The following is a 15,989-nucleotide window of genomic DNA, read 5'->3' as shown; positions in this document are numbered from 1 at the left end:
TTACTTCTGTTAATAAAAAGGATACCGTGATGTTCCGTGACTTACTGAACTCTTATTCCACGTCAAGTACTCCTTAATCTCCCACGACTCATACAAAAACCCCGCCTAGGAAACATTATTATGCCCATCATGGTGTTGATGAAAATGGATTCAAAATAACATTACAATGAGTCTCCTGAGGTCACCTCGTGGAAGCATCAAGATTCTAGCAGGTCTCATGAACTTGCTAACTGGCTCTACTCTCTCTGCCATTTAGGAACCCACGTCAGATATTGACAAAGAGGTGCAAACTTAAATAAACCTACTTGTGTAACAGAAAGATAAAAGGGTATATATATATGGCAAGGTAGACTCTGAAGGAAGCCGTGACTTACAAATGGAGTAGGACTCTGCCAGAGATGGTGAGGTTTGTGTACGTGACTAAACACAAGTCTATGACAAAGGCCTCTATGAATCCAGTAGATCAGCATGTCAGTGAAAAAGAGGAAGGAAAGTATATTAACAATGAGCTGAAACCAGCCACTTGGAAACTCTCCTATGCCATTATATAATTTGCTGTAATCTCTCAACTCTAGCGGGAACAATGAAAACAGTGGGAATATTAATCCATGGCAGTAATTCGACAGGAAACATAATCTGTCTATAGACTTGATTCTTTAAAAATCGTGGATGTTTCAGATGGCCAACAGGCACATGAAAAGATGCTCAACGTCGCTCCTCATCAGGGAAATACAAATCAAAACCACACTCAGATATCACCTCACGCCAGTCAGAGTGGCCAAAATGAGCAAATCAGGAGACTATAGATGCTGGAGAGGATGTGGAGAAACAGGAACCCTCTTGCACTGTTGGTGGGAATGCAAACTGGTGCAGCCACTCTGGAAAACAGTGTGGAGGTTCCTCAGAAAATTAAAAATAGACCTACCCTATGACCCAGCAGTAGCACTGCTAGGAATTTACCCAAGGGATACAGGCGTACTGATGCATAGGGGCACCTGTACCCCAATGTTTATAGCGGCACTCTCAACAATAGCCAAATTATGGAAAGAGCCTAAATGTCCATCAACTGATGAATGGATAAAGAAATTGTGGTTTATATACACAATGGAGTACCACGTGGCAATGAGAAAGAATGAAATATGGCCCTTTGTAGCAACGTGGATGGAACTGGAGAGTGTGATGCTAAGTGAAATAAGCCATACAGAGAAAGACAGATACCATATGGTTTCACTCTTATATGGATCCTGAGAAACTTAACAAAAACCCATGGAGGAGGGGAAGGAAAAAAAAAAAAAAGAGGTTAGAGTGGGAGAGAGCCGAAGCATAAGAGACTCTTAAAAACTGAGAACAAACTGAGGGTTGTTGGGGGGTGGGAGGGAGGGGAGGGGAGGTGATGGGTATTGAGGAGGGCATCTTTTGGGATGAGCACTGGGTGTTGTATGGAAACCAATTTGATAATAAATTTCATATATTAAAAAAAATAAAGAAGAGGTTGACTAAACTTGAAAAAAAAAATTAAAAAAATAAAAATTGTGGATGTTTGGGGCACCTGGGTGGCTCAGTCATTTAAGTGCCCTATTGATTTCGGCTCAGGTCATGATCTCACATTTCATAAGATTAAGACCCACATTGGGCTCTGTGCTGACAGCATGTAACTTGCTTGGGATTCAATCTCTCTCTTTCTCTCTCTGCCTGTCTTTCAAAATAAATAAATAAATAAACATTTTTTAAAATGTGGATTCTTTATTAATTAATGATCACAGACAAAAAGCTCAGTGTTGCAAAGAAGAAATAAAGGATACAAGCACCAAGATTTGTTACAGTCAGGATACTGATAGTTCATCCGATGAGGCCACCCTCAGACCTTGAGGCTGGATAGATGTGTGGTGTAAAGTAATAATCTGCATTATTGAGTACAAGATACGTCTTTGCCCCTCGAGAAGGTCCGCCACCAGTTTGGCCTCTGCAGGGTCATAGGCTGCCCTCTTTCCTTAAACCTTATGAACCATCCTCTGCTAGCTTCAAACTTTCCTTCTGTAGCTTCCTCAACTGTCAGCCTTCACAGACTTGAAGACAGTTAATGCCTTGCTCTGGATTAGTCTTTGGCTTAAGGGAATGTTGTGGCTGGTTTGATCTTCTATCCAGACTAAAACTTTCTCCATATCAGCAATAAGGCTGTTTTGCTCTTATCATTCACATGTTCACTGGAATAGCACTTTAATTTCCTTCTAGAACTTTGCCTTTCTTTGGCTCACTGTTTGGTGTAAGAGGCCCAGCTTTCAGCCTTTGTCAGCTTTTGACAGGCCTCCTCACTCATCTTAATTATTTCCAGCTTTTAAAGTGAAAGATGTGTGGCTTGTCCTTTCATTTGAACACTTAGAGGTCATTGCAGGGTTATCAATTGGCATAATTTTAATATTCTTATGTCTCAGCAAATAGGGAGGCCCAAGGAGAGAGTCTCAGCAAATAGGGAGGCCCAAGGAGAGAGTCTCAGCAAATAGGGAGGCCAAGGCCAGTCAGTAGAGGAATCAGAACACATACAACATTGGTCAGTTAAGTTTGCTGTCTTCTATGTCCATGGTTTGGGGTACCCCAAAACAATTGCCATAGTAACATCAAAGATTACTGATCACAGATCATGGGGCCCCTGGGTGGCTCAGTTGTTTGAGCACCAATTTTTGATTTTGTCTCAGATCAGGATTCCAGAGTCGTGGGATCAAGCTCCACATCGGGCTCTGCACTGAGTGTGGAGCCTGCTTGGGATTTTCTCTCTCCCTCGGCCCCACCTCGCCCCCGCCCAGATTAAAAAAAAAAAAAATTACTGATCATAGATCACCATAACAAATATAATAATAATGAAAAAGTTAGAAATGCTGCAAGAATTACCAAAATGTGACCCAGAGACATGAAATGAATAACTACTGCTGGGAAAATAGCACCAATAGACTCGCTCTATGCAGGGTGGCCACAAACCTTTGATTTGGAAAAAACTCAGTATCTATGAAGCACAATCAAATGAGGGCCTGCACTTTATATATTTTACTCCACTCTCTTCTTGCTTGCATGGTTTCTGAAGAGAAGTTGCATGTAATTCTTATTTTTGTTCCCCTGCAGGTAAGCTTTCCCTCCACCCCCTCCCACAGCTTCTTCCAAGATTTTTTCTCTAATTTCAAAGTATATGCCTGGGTGTAGTTTTTAGGGCAGCTGTCCTTCTAGGGGTCCTCTGAGCTTCCTGGATCTGCCTTTTGGTGTCTGACATTAATTTGAGGTAATGCTCAGTCATCATTCTTTGAGCACGATTTCTTCTATTCCTTTCTCTCTTTTCTTCCAGTACTCCCTCTATGTATATGTTACATCTTTTGTCGCTGTCTTACAGTCCTTACATGGTCTGTTATAGTGTTTTGTTTTGTTTTGCCTTGTTGTTGTTGTTGTTTTCCAGTATTTGTTCTTTTTGCCTTTTCAGTTGTGGAGGTCTCTGTTGAGGTATCCTTAAGCACAGACTGTGTCCAGTCTATTAGTAATCCCATCAAAGGCACTCTTTATGTTAAGTTGTTTTTGATCTCTGGCATTTCTTTTTGGTTCCTTCTGAGGATTTTCATCTTTCTGCTTACATCACCCATCTGTTCTTACATGCTGTCTACTTTACCCATTAGAGCCCTTAGCATATTAATCATACCATTTTAAATTACTGGCCTGATCATTCTAACATCCCTGCCTGGTTTTGGTGCTTGTTCTGTCTTTTTAAATTGTCTTTTTGGCCTATTGGTACACGATGATAATATCCCAGCAGCTTAGGCTCTGCTTTACTGGTTTCTACCGAGATCAGGTCTTGTTAGGAAGAACTGAGTGCTCTGGCATATTTCAGAATGGTTTCTCTTCCTCCCCGACCCCTGCTCGAAGCATAAGGGCATTTTTATTAGACATTCACTATAGGAACCTGGTCAAACTTCTAGAGGGAAATCTCACAAAGTCGTGGGGTCTCCTGATGGCTGGATCTTCCTTGGGTTTTTATCTCTCAGATTTGTCCACACTGAGCCTCCAGCAACATGTCAGTTACAGTTCAGATTTTTCTTTCCTCAGCACTGGTTCCTGAGGCAGGCAGTTTCCACTTATCAGCCTCTAGTTCAGTAAATTGTTATCTCTGTATTTTGCTGTAGGTCTTTTCAGTCATTGAGATGGTGGTTTGCTTTGTGTCCTCATGTCTCTTATATATCCTGGAAGTTTGCTCAGCTTTTTACTTCTTGTTAGGATGTTGTGGCAGCTTCTTGGCTTCCTACCTGCAGAAGCAGAAACTGGAAGTGTAGCTGTACTAGTTTTTATTGCCGCTGCTACAAATTGCCAGAGACCTAAGGGTCTAAACCACACGTATTTATTATCTTTTGGTTTTGGAGGTCAGAAATCTAAAATGGGTCTCACTGGGTTAAAATCAAGGTGTCAGCATAGCCGTGCCCCTCTGGAGGCTCTGAGGACGTCTATTTTCTTACCTTTTCCAACTTCTAGAGGCCACCTGCATTCCTTGGCTTGTGGGCTCCTCTTCCATCTTCAAAGCCAGCAATGGCTGCTTAAGTCTTTCTTACATCACGTCATTTGATACTGACTCTTCTGCTAACTTCTTCCACTTTTAATGATCCTTGTGATTTCATTGGGCCCACCCAAGTAGTCCTGGATAATCTTTCTATTTTTCAGACAGCTCATTAGCAACCTCACTTCTGTCTGCAACTTTAATTCTTCCTTGCCTTATAATATAATATATTCACAGGTTCTGAGGATGAGGCATGGACATTTTTAGAGTACTATTACCCTGCTTACCACAGCAGTCACATAGCTTGTGGCTTTTTTTTTTTTTTTTAGAGAGAGAGAGAGACAGAGAAAGAGTGTGAGCAGGGGAGAGGAGCGGAGAGAGGGAGAGAGAGAAAGAGAGAGACTCCCAAGCAGGCTCTGTGTTTAGCATGGAACTTGATTCGGGGCTCAGTCCCACAACCCTGGGATCATGACCTGAGCCAAAATCCAGTCGAACACTCAACCACCTGAACTATCCAGGCACCTCTATAGCTTGTGGCTTTTAAGACAGCTTTTCAGGTAACTGACGACTCTTAAATAACAGGTACTTTCAGTGGTAGAGATCATGCTTTGTTTTTTGTTTCTCTTCTGTCTTCTATTAATATTGACATAAAAATGACCATTCTATTTTAGTTCTTTAGCTTTCTGGTTTGACTCCTATTAATCTTAATTCGCAAAACCTAATCCACATTGTGTTTTAATATATCCAGTATGGTACCTCCTTAATTTTATTAAGGTCACCAAAATAGCTCAAATCAGGAAAGAAATCAATGGACTTAATTATATTCATTGCCTTGGCCACATTTGTCACATTGGTCCAATTTGTCAGATGAGCAACTTTTATTTATATCTCTAAGTTTCACTATTATGTGTTTAGATCAAAGGCAAATAAAGGAAAGACTGCTAGTATAAAACAGGTTTTTTAAAAAAAATTATAAAACTTATATGTTATGTAAGTTTTAAAATATAATCTGTTATAAAAATTACAAAAATTATAAATATTACATAAGTGTTTAAAATTACTTAAAAATTTTTATAATTTAACTGGCATTCAAATAAAGTTAATAAACAGTAATTGTTTTTATATTTTCTAATGTAAATTTTTGACAAAATGAAATTTATATTTATACTCAACAGGTTTTGGGGAAAATGACTAATCATTAGAAATTATATTCTGCCTATTTATATATGATTGAATTTTAAAGACATTCATCAGTTATTCTTAGAGACAAAATCAAGCACAAATACAATGCAGTAAAAACTTTTAAAACTTTTTATTAGTTTTGCAATTTTTTATCCTGGATACAATAATTTTTTTCTTTCAATACCTGACCTGTATTCTCAAAGAGTAGTTGCCACTGACTTAATTTTTTAATTTAATTCCATTTTAATTTTACTGAAATTACATTTTAATAATTTGCGATGATCTCTATTTAACAAGTTGTAAAAATATATAGGCATATCTGTCTTTATCTTAGCAGCTACAGATGGCTGGGGCCAACCGCTCACAACTTTTACAAATATAAGTCATAAGTGGGTAGAAATGACCTTTTGGAGCCCCTTCTGGTGTTAATATCCAGGTATCCACATTATGTATGTATGTTTCAATGCTGGAGTCTCAAGGTCTCAAAAAGCTGTAGTGAAAGCATCTTCAGAACCAAACAGAAGTGTACTTTATTTTAATTGTCATCCATTTGAAAACCAAACCCAGAATGGGATATTGCAGGACCTGAATGTTTATATAACATAACCCTTATTTCTATCATGCTCCATTATTTATGTACTGTGTTCTGCCATCACTGGGTAATTAACTCTCTTTGTCCTTGGTATCCAGGTGAGTATTACTACCAGTCACATTTTACTTTTAGGCACCTTGAAAAAATGAGTATGCGAATGGTATGCCTACACACGTTCTGCATGCAGATTCTGTTGAATGCCACTAAAGGGAAACAGGATGTGAGGCAGGGCTTCCCTGATGGGATAAGAGATGTAAGGAAATGTTTTAACCAGTGTTTTGAACCTCATTTGTTGAATTTCATTGAATGAACCTGGGTTAGAAAAGCAACTATTGTAAGGTCTGTGGAGGATGCAAAGATAGATCTGATGTAGTTCTGTCTCTGAGTTAAGAATCAAAAGAGGCAGGTGGATTCGTTAGTAACTATAAGGCAGTCAAGATGTTATAACAGAGATAAGGGAAGAAGAGATTGGTTTCAGTTTTAATTTTGTTTTCGAGGTAGGTTATGAATATGGGGGTATTAAAAAAATGTTTTATTTTAAATAATTACAGACTTATAAGAAGTTGCCAAAATAGCATGGAGAGATCCAGTGTACTCCCTGCCCAGCTTCTCTTAATGGTACCATGTTATAGAACCAGTACATTCATCAAAACTAGAAAATTGGTATTGATACAACACAATTGAGTGGACCACAGACTTGACTGAGTAGTCTTAATATGCAGAACTAGAAGAGGGAAGGAGAAAGGAACTCTAGGTTGAGGAAATAGCATTTGGTTGAGTACAGGTCATGAGAGAATATGGATTATTCAAGAAATCTGCTGAAAGGGACTTTAACAAGTAAGCCCTTCCCTTCCACTTTATAAATGAACTAATGAGGCCCAGAGAGATTAAACAACTTACTTATTTCCTTTTCTTTCCTTGGTTAGTGACTGAGTTTAGGTATTTTTATACAGCACATGCTGGTCTCCAAGATCTTAGTCCAGGAATGGTCCTCCTGAAAGATGTTTTCTTAGATGGAATAAATACATGGTTATTTTTTTGGAACCTCTATCAAGATCGCACTCCAGGTGCATTTTTTCCTGAGTCCCCAGAGCCTAGTGCAATATCTGGCACACAATAGATACTCAGGAAATATCTACTGAATAAATGAACCAATGAATCTCATTTTTAACCCCTACGACTGAAGGAGAGGCACATCAACCAAGGATAACAAGAGAATAAATCACACCCACAATTAGCTCACTGCAATGGAACCCATTACTGAAAGTCAATTTGCAGTTGGGCAAAATGACAGCTGTAAGAAGGAAGTTGGGCAGAGAAACACATTTTATTTGAATTATGATGAATTAAAAATGTACACAGGCAATTACCCCTATTTCAGCCACACTATGCAGTAAACGTGTAAATAAAAGGTGTGAGTGTCCAGCAAGGAAAACAGCGTATTCTCCTTTTCTACATTTTGAACACATGCATCAGATGTCCCTTCATAGGGATCATTAGAGTTTTAGCTTAATTCCAAGCTAAAAAACAGAATCATTATGGAAATGCTGCTTTTCTTATTGAACAGTCTGTAGGATAGCTTGTTGCCAAATTAAGCAGCACACAGCACTTGTTAACTTAATTAGCAACCTAATGGCTGAACCTCAGCCTGACAAAACGCATGTTGCTTTGGATGGAAATTGCAGTGAAACTACAGCCATTTCAAAAGAACCACAATCCTGTGGATACTTATTTTTCCTTTTGGGCTAAAGGAAAACCCGATTGCTTGGGAAAATCCTCCAATTCCTCTTGCGGCCCAAACAGCATTACCAAGAGTCAGAACCTTATAGGCTGTGAAACATTCCTTTTTCAAAGGCTGTGTGCAAGAGCACTTCCCAAGGGCTAATGGGTATACTTGTGCCTCCATTAATAGCACAGAAAGCAAACTAATTAATTAGAGGACACACTAAATAAACTCCATTTATCACCAAATGGCCCAAGTGATAAACAAATTATTTAAGAGCTTATTGAAAGCAGAAACGAAGAAGGCAGTTGTCAAGGATTCAACCTGATGTGTTGGTGAATATCTCGAGATTAGCAGCAGTTGCAAGGTTCCTTGTTGGGGACAGACATGGAAATTTTATGTGATAGAGGGTGTGTGCACATTCACTCATCAACAGATCTTAAATTATTGGGTTGTCTCTCTTCTTTAGAATCTGTTAGTGTCCTTCTGGCTCAGAGGTAACCTGCTGCAAATAGTCCTGTTTCGGATTCTTGGAAAACAGAGGTTCAGGTCTGATATGCTGGCATAAAATGGGCAAAGGCTTATTCCTGATGTTACTCTGGCATCTCACAATGCAGAATTTTCTGCCTTCCAAGCTGCTGTGTACTCTGAAAATGGTTCACTTTAAGTGAACTATGAGAGGGGCGCCTGTGTGGTTCAGTCTGTTGAGCATCCGACTTCGGCTCAGGTCATGATCTTGCAGTGCATGAGTTTGAGCCCCGCGTCAGGCTCCGTGCTGACAGCTCAGAGCCTGGAGCCTGTTTCAGATTCTGTGTCTCCCTCTCTCTCTGCTCCTTCCCTGCTCACACTCTGTTTCTCTCTGTCTCTCAAAAATGAATAAACGTTAAAAAAAATTTTAAGTGAACTATGAGAAAGAGGGAGAGAGAGAGAGGAGAGAAACCCAGAAGCATTGAAGACTGTCGTAATTTTTATTATATACTGACAATATTGATTTGATGGGGCTTAGAGATTTACCTAACAAATGATTGTTAATTTCTCTGACTGTTATGTGTGTGTGTTTGTGTGTGTGTGTTTGTGTGTGTATGTATTTATTTATTTAAAATTTTTTTCTCATCATCCATTTTCTCCAGCTTATAGAGGAAAAACAATAGTATGTAAGATAAAGTAGGTTTTCCTGAGAGGTCACTTGTTCCCATTTTCTCCATTATTTATCATTATTTATTTATTTTTTTGTCTGAGCCTCTTTTCACACGTAACCTGTCATGTCACTGCATTTTGCCAGGCCTTAGAAACCTTCATTGATTCTTCTCTCTCCCTCACACACAAAATGCTGACCTGGCTGTTGTAAATTTTGTGCCACTAAATACTATGGGAAAAGCCTTATTCATGGAGGGCAACGCTATTTTAAGTAGTTCACCCAAACTCATTTCAAGATTTGTATGTGAACCTTAGTTTACCTTTGAAAGTCTGCTACTTGTCTTCTGAGTTATATTAGCTGTTATCAAACTAAAGGAAAATGTCCCTAATAATTTGAGGAGTTGTTCTGTGGTGTCTAATTATGGGGGTAAACATGGATTTTGGTGTGTATTACAGCTGGAAAAAATGAGAAATAAGTCGCTGTGTGAGGATGACACAGATTTCTTGTGTTCATGTTGATATAACAGCTGACACTTCACAGATCTCGTTTATCTGATGTGATGGCTCAATTAGAATGAGTCTTTTTTTTAAGTGTATTTATTTTGAGAGAGAGAGAGAGAGTGAGAGCCAGTGGGAGAGGGGCAGAGAGACAGGGAGAGGGAGAATCCCAAGCAGCCTCTGTGCTGTCAGCACAGAGCCAAAATGTGGGGCTCTGTCCCACAAACCATGAGATCATGACCTGAGCTGAAATGAAGAGTCAGATGCTTTCCTGACGGAGCCACCCAGGCTCAGATCCAAAAGATTCAAAGAATGTGAATCTTTTGGTAATAGGGACTATGTTCTTTTCATGTTATTAATTTAGCACTTCCCATGTACCTTGTACTCTAGAATCTGGTTTTGTTAAATGAATTAAAAGTTCTCCTACTCCCTGTGCATTCTGAAAATGGCATTTGATAACATGCCTTTTATAAGTCAATGTTTATTAATTCAACCGGAGTTAAGCATGTGGTTCTGCGGACAGCAAGAGCTGTCCTTAACTACGTAACAGGCCTTCTTTAGCCTATTGGTGCAGTGTCAACAGGAAATGGAAATGGCTGATGTCATGGCGGCATCCAATGAAGCTCTTGCCTTATCTTAAGGAATCATTCTAACTTGTATCTAGCATGCTTTAGGAGATCCCTAAATTTGTTTGTTACTGATATTAGAGAGGTGACATTGTGCAGTGAAGATTATTATGGATGAAGGGTCAGCGGGTTGGGGGTCCTCTAATTCTGTCATACTTTTAGGTCTGTACTTTTGGGAAAGATTCTTAACTCTTAACTTTCAGCGTCTTCATAAGTCTGGAAAGAATGTTGTTGTATCTTTTTAGAGCATACTTTCCTACTCATTGTCTGGATCTTCATTTTGATTATAGCCTCATTTAGCATGCGGTTTGTGGTGTGAACCCTAGAGAGAAGTGAAAGAATATCATCAGCAGGATAGGAAAAGAAAACATATACAACACAAAATCAGCGTACATGCCCTCACATGTCTTCCAGATGGCTCCTAGGTTATTTCTAAAGAGAGCCCTCACACATGTGTTCACAGCCCACTCCTGTGGGAGTCATACGTAGCACTCGGATTAAGTTCTGGGGCCGGGTTGTCAGCTTCTGAAAGGTTCAGTGATGGTTGTTGTGCGCATTAGGTCCTATCTGAAGAATCAGAATGAGTCTGTGTAGCGCTGTTCGGTGTCCCCCAAAAATGTCTCCTGAGCCGGACAGTCTTAGCGAGCCAAGGCTGATGTGGTACCCATGTCACTTCTACTCACTCTGAAAGGGGGAGTCTGAGCCCCAAGTACATTTTGAACCAGCCACCTGAATTTTCACCCCTCAACATCAGCATCTTTTTCTGATTCAATGTAAAGATATTGTATTTGCTTAACAGCAGCTTATACCCTTTTATAAGGCAGAATTCTGTATTCTTTACAAAGATAATTTCATGTGAATGTTACGGATTTACCATTCCAATCATTTTCTTTTTTTTAATGTTTTTAAATTGATTAATTTATTTTTGAGAGAGACAGAAACGGCGTGAGCAGGGGAAGGGCAGAGAAAAAGGGAGCGAGAGAATCCCAAGCCGACTCCGCACGTCAGTGCAGAGCCTGACGCGGGCTCGAACTCACCAAACCGTGAGATCATGACCTGAGCTGAAACTGAGAGTGGGACTCTTAACCAGTGGAGCCACCCAGGCACCCCTCGATCATTTTCTGGTATTTTTGTATTTGTCTTTTGGATGCCCGCTTTCATAGATTTGTTTTCTGTGGCTTTGACACACCGCTGTCCTTATGTTTTTAATCCATCCCAGTTATTAAGCTATTGGTTTTGAGCCCCAAACTCACCCTTCTGTGCTCTGCTTCACCTCGCTGGAGCTGGGACTCTGCAAACCACATTTCTGCCTGGCAGTTATCTCCTTGCAAGACTGCCGATAGGGGTGCTAGATGCGCACCACAAAGCTGGAGAGAAGGGAGCGACTTGTTCCTCTTCCCTTCATGCTTCTTTCTTTAATGTATTTTCACTGCGATATAATTGACATACAGTGTTAAGGTATTTAACGTGTTGATTTGATATGTGCGTGTGTTGCAGCACGATCAGCGGTGTTAGCTGACACGCCCATGCTTCACATAAGCATCAATCCCTTTGTGTGGTGGGGACAATTAATGCCTAGTCTCCCGGCAACTTTGAAGTTTGCAGCACAGTATTCTGTGGCCACTGGGCTGTGCATTAGATCTCTAGGCTTTATTCAGCTCCTGGTTGCTGGTTTGTATCCTTAAACACCATCTCCCAACTCCCTCCCAGTTACTTTTTCACCCCCAAAGAAGCAGTTCCTTGGGAGAAGCAGCAAGTAGCCCCATTTTGGAATTTTGGTCACAGTTGCAAAAACAGCACCAGCTAACCAATGTCCCCTCCTGATTTTCAGTTCCCTGAAGGTTCTCTCCAAGATACCTTCCCAGGTGTGGGTGTGGTCACTGCTTCCTGCAGATGCTCGATCCCTCCATCATGTCGGGGTTTTGTTAGACCTTTGCCGTTAATATAGGTAACAATTCTTCATAATGACTTAATTCCCGTATTAAATTCTCTCTGTTAAAGAAGCTGTTAGGATTTCTGTCTCTTGACTAGACAGTGACGGACACAGACCTGTTAGTCGTTCACCCAGCGTATCCACTCCTGGGTCTCTTCTGGAAGCCAGTCCTAGAGAACACTCCGACCCATTTTCTGGCCTGTTTTTCTGACCTCACAACAAAGAGGTCTAAGCAATTGCCTCAGTGGGTTTTGGTAAAAACCTCAGGAATACATGTACTGAGTTTCAGTCCCTCCACAAAAGGTCACATTTCCCTTACTATGAAGGGAAGCCACCTCTCTGAAGGAAAACGCTCAACGCTGACAGCGTGTCCACACATTTAGTGTGTAGTCATCGTTTCTACAACCTCATTAAATCATAGGACTTGGGAGGAAATTTGAGAAATCATTTAGTTAATTTGCTTGCTTCAGGCAGGATTAAATCTCGAGACTTGTGTAATTTAGATTTTCCATCAAAGCTCAACACTGCACATTCGTAAAATGAGTAGATGAAAGAATTTTACAATCTAGACATTATAAATTAGGATGAGTCAATAAGAAATTTCTTTTGTGGATGGGTGATTTTTACCCCAACATCTACATAGTTTTTCTAAGTTACCTTATATTGATACCGTTTCCTTGAGTTAATACACATATTCCCTTATTTGTATCAAATATTTTTAAAGATATGAAAGAAAATACTACAAAATTAATCTTAAAATAGTCAGATGGGTACTTAAAATAAACTATATAAATTTTGCTTGGCACTTTATAATGTACATGTTATTGTTAGTTGTGGTCAAGTCAACGTAAGGACACTACAACTTGGGTATAGAGCATGTGTGTTCCTGTAACACATGATTCCATCTTGCCCTCAAGCACGCGTTCATATGGTTTTCAGAAACCATTTAATCTTTTTAAGTAAAACACCTCATTCTCTTCTCCTTTAGTAGTCTTTTGTGAGCCGTATATCAGAAGGTAACCTACTTCTTAAGGGATCTCCCTCGCCTTTACAGTGTAAAGGCCAGAAAATGGTTTGGAGTGTTCTGGTCAGGATGCTTTTCTGTTTGGTTTCTAGCCATTAGCCTCCATCCTCATTGTATTGTACCCACTGTGATGTCATCTGGCTTGTTTGCTCCGTGCCTTTCCTGACCTGTATTTGCCAAAGTGAACTGGCCTGAACTTGGGTATATGATTTGGCAAATGACAGAAGTTATAACTCTTAATCTTAAAGAGGATAGAGTTCCATGATGAGACTTCCCTCTGTTTACCTTTTCTGCACTACCAATCAGTGAGGCCATGTTCGTCACCTCCTGTCTCAATCCTGCAATTGTCCTATGAGGAGTATACCCACACCTAAGGTCTAATTCAAAAATTTCTGGTATTGGATTTCTAGCTATGCCATAAGGCCTAGAATATTTTGACTTAACATAGGGGCTCTTCATAGGATACACAAGTCTTGACCAAAAAAGATTGGGTTACAGTCTACCACAGGTGTCCTATGTGCCCTGCTCATATTATTGCTTCTTTTTATGAGGTTCTCAAACAAGAGTTTTGATCTGACTCAGGCCTTTTCTACTTTGCTATCTTTCAGAAACTCCACACTCTCCTTGGCTTCTGGAAATTCGTTATCAGTGGAATTTAAATTATTTTGCTCGCACACCCCTAAAATATTGTTGAGAATCTGCCTACTGCTCACACATTTTTAGTTTAGTTTCATCATCAATTTACATAGTTGCAAAGAATGTAAGTTTAGTGTGTTATAAATATTGACATTTTAAAATAGAACTGCTGCATCACTTTTAAAAATATATGCAATATAATTGAATTCCTAATGATTGGATACTCACTACCGTCCATATTAAAAACACCGAGCAGACTCTTCTTTAAAAGTCACGAATTTCAGGGGCGCCTGGGTGGCGCAGTCGGTTGAGCGGCCGACTTCAGCCAGGTCACGATCTCACGGTCCATGAGTTCGAGCCCCGCGTCGGGCTCTGGGCTGATGGCTCGGAGCCTGGAGCCTGTTTCCGATTCTGTGTCTCCCTCTTTCTCTGTCCCTCCCCCGTTCATGCTCTGTCTCTCTCTGTCCCAAAAATAAATAAAAAAAATTAAAAAAAAAAAAAAAAAAAAAAAAAAAGTCACGAATTTCACAGCTCATGAGATCGAGCCCCGCATCAGGCTCTGTGCTGACAGCTCAGAGCCTGGAGCCGGTTTTGGATTCTGTGTCTCCCTCTCTCTCTTTTCCCCTCCCCTGCTCATGCTCTGTCTCTCTCTCCTTTAAAAATAAATAAAAATTAAAAAATAAAATAAAAAGTAAAAGTCACAGATTTTATGTTGGTCCTTTATCTCTGCAGTTCATGTTTGCATTTCATTTCCCCTTTGGAATTTTTTCTTATATATATTTTCATACTTGAAAGTCTTTTAAGTACCACCCTGTGGTAGATTGCAAAAATGGTCCTAATGCGTCAGCTGTCTTTTGCCATGTTACTTTGTACTATTTCCCATTTGACTCTGGGACTGATGACTTACTTCAGCCAGTGTGATGCTGGGAAATGTGATTCAGGGGCTTGTGAAGCTTTGGAGAGATGGGGCTCACCTTCTCTCTTACGTTTCTGCCAGAGCTTGTCTGCTGGAGAGTGAAAGACACCTGAAGCAGAGCTGAGTGTCCCCCACATGAGTCAACAGTCAGACAACACAAATGTGTGAGCAAAACCAGCCAGAATAAGCAGTCACCAAGCCAGTCTCCAGCTGCTCCACATGAACAAATACATGCTTACTGCTGGGTAATACTTACGTTTTGTGTTGTCTTATATGTAGCATTAGTGTTGGAAAAATCTGAATCAGTCTACCATACTTTTCTATGAAATAAGAATAAAATCGGGGTGGTTTTTTTAGTGTCTGTGACCATAAGTTCTAAATTAAAAAAAAAAAACCATTAATGTTTATTCTTATTTTTGAGAGAGAAACAGAGAGAGAGAGACAGAGTGCAAGCAGGACAGGGGCAGAGAGAAAGGGAGACACTGAATCCGAAGCAGGCTCCAGGTTCTGAGCTGTCAGCACAGAGCCCGACGCGGGGCTCGAACCCACGAACTGTGAGATCATGACCTGAGCTGAAGTTGGACATTTAACCGACTGAGCCACCTAGGCACCCCCTCCCCATAAGTTCTAAGTTTAAAACAATTCATTTCTTCATGTTTATCAATTCCATTATTAGTAGTACCTTGCAAATTTAAACAACCTAAATACACTACAAAATTTAACACGTATTTATTAAATAAAAAGGTAAAATTGTATTTAAAATCCATTCCATAATGAGAGAAATGAGGATTTGTCCAATTATTTCAAGAATTTATGGATGAATATTGAATGAAACAAGGCTAATAATCCATTCTATTCATTTCAAAAATATTTACAAATGTAAGTGTTCAGAAATCTTGCCCACATACATATGTTTGTGGGAATGACAGTGGTTTTATGATAGCAATACCATTCAATTGTTTTCTTGTCTTCCCTGATTTATATACAAATTTAACACAGGATCTCTAATCAAGAGTATTTTTAATGATTTAACCATTGACAGCTGTATAGATTCTACCTGAAGTTTTGAACATAAAGACTCGATAACCATCTGATTTAAAAAATCATCTTTGAAACTCAGTTATTAAAGGCACTTATTTTCTCAACAGGAATTACCAATCATTCAAATGGTCTCTCTGTTTTGCGTCACATACATTCTTA

At 39.7% G+C, this 15,989-nt stretch overlaps 1 pseudogene; it reads right to left on the bottom strand.

The window, feature by feature from the left end:
* Nucleotides 1-265: 265 nt before the first annotated feature.
* LOC122203158 lies at nucleotides 266-13,552 on the bottom strand (annotated as a pseudogene).
* Between the last annotated feature and the right edge of the window lie 2,437 nt (nucleotides 13,553-15,989).

This window comes from Panthera leo, chromosome D3, assembly GCF_018350215.1.
Source record: "Panthera leo isolate Ple1 chromosome D3, P.leo_Ple1_pat1.1, whole genome shotgun sequence".
Taxonomy (NCBI): Eukaryota; Metazoa; Chordata; class Mammalia; order Carnivora; family Felidae; genus Panthera; species Panthera leo.
Note: the sequence above shows the minus strand (reverse complement) of the source record. Positions and strands in the feature narration are given on the sequence as shown.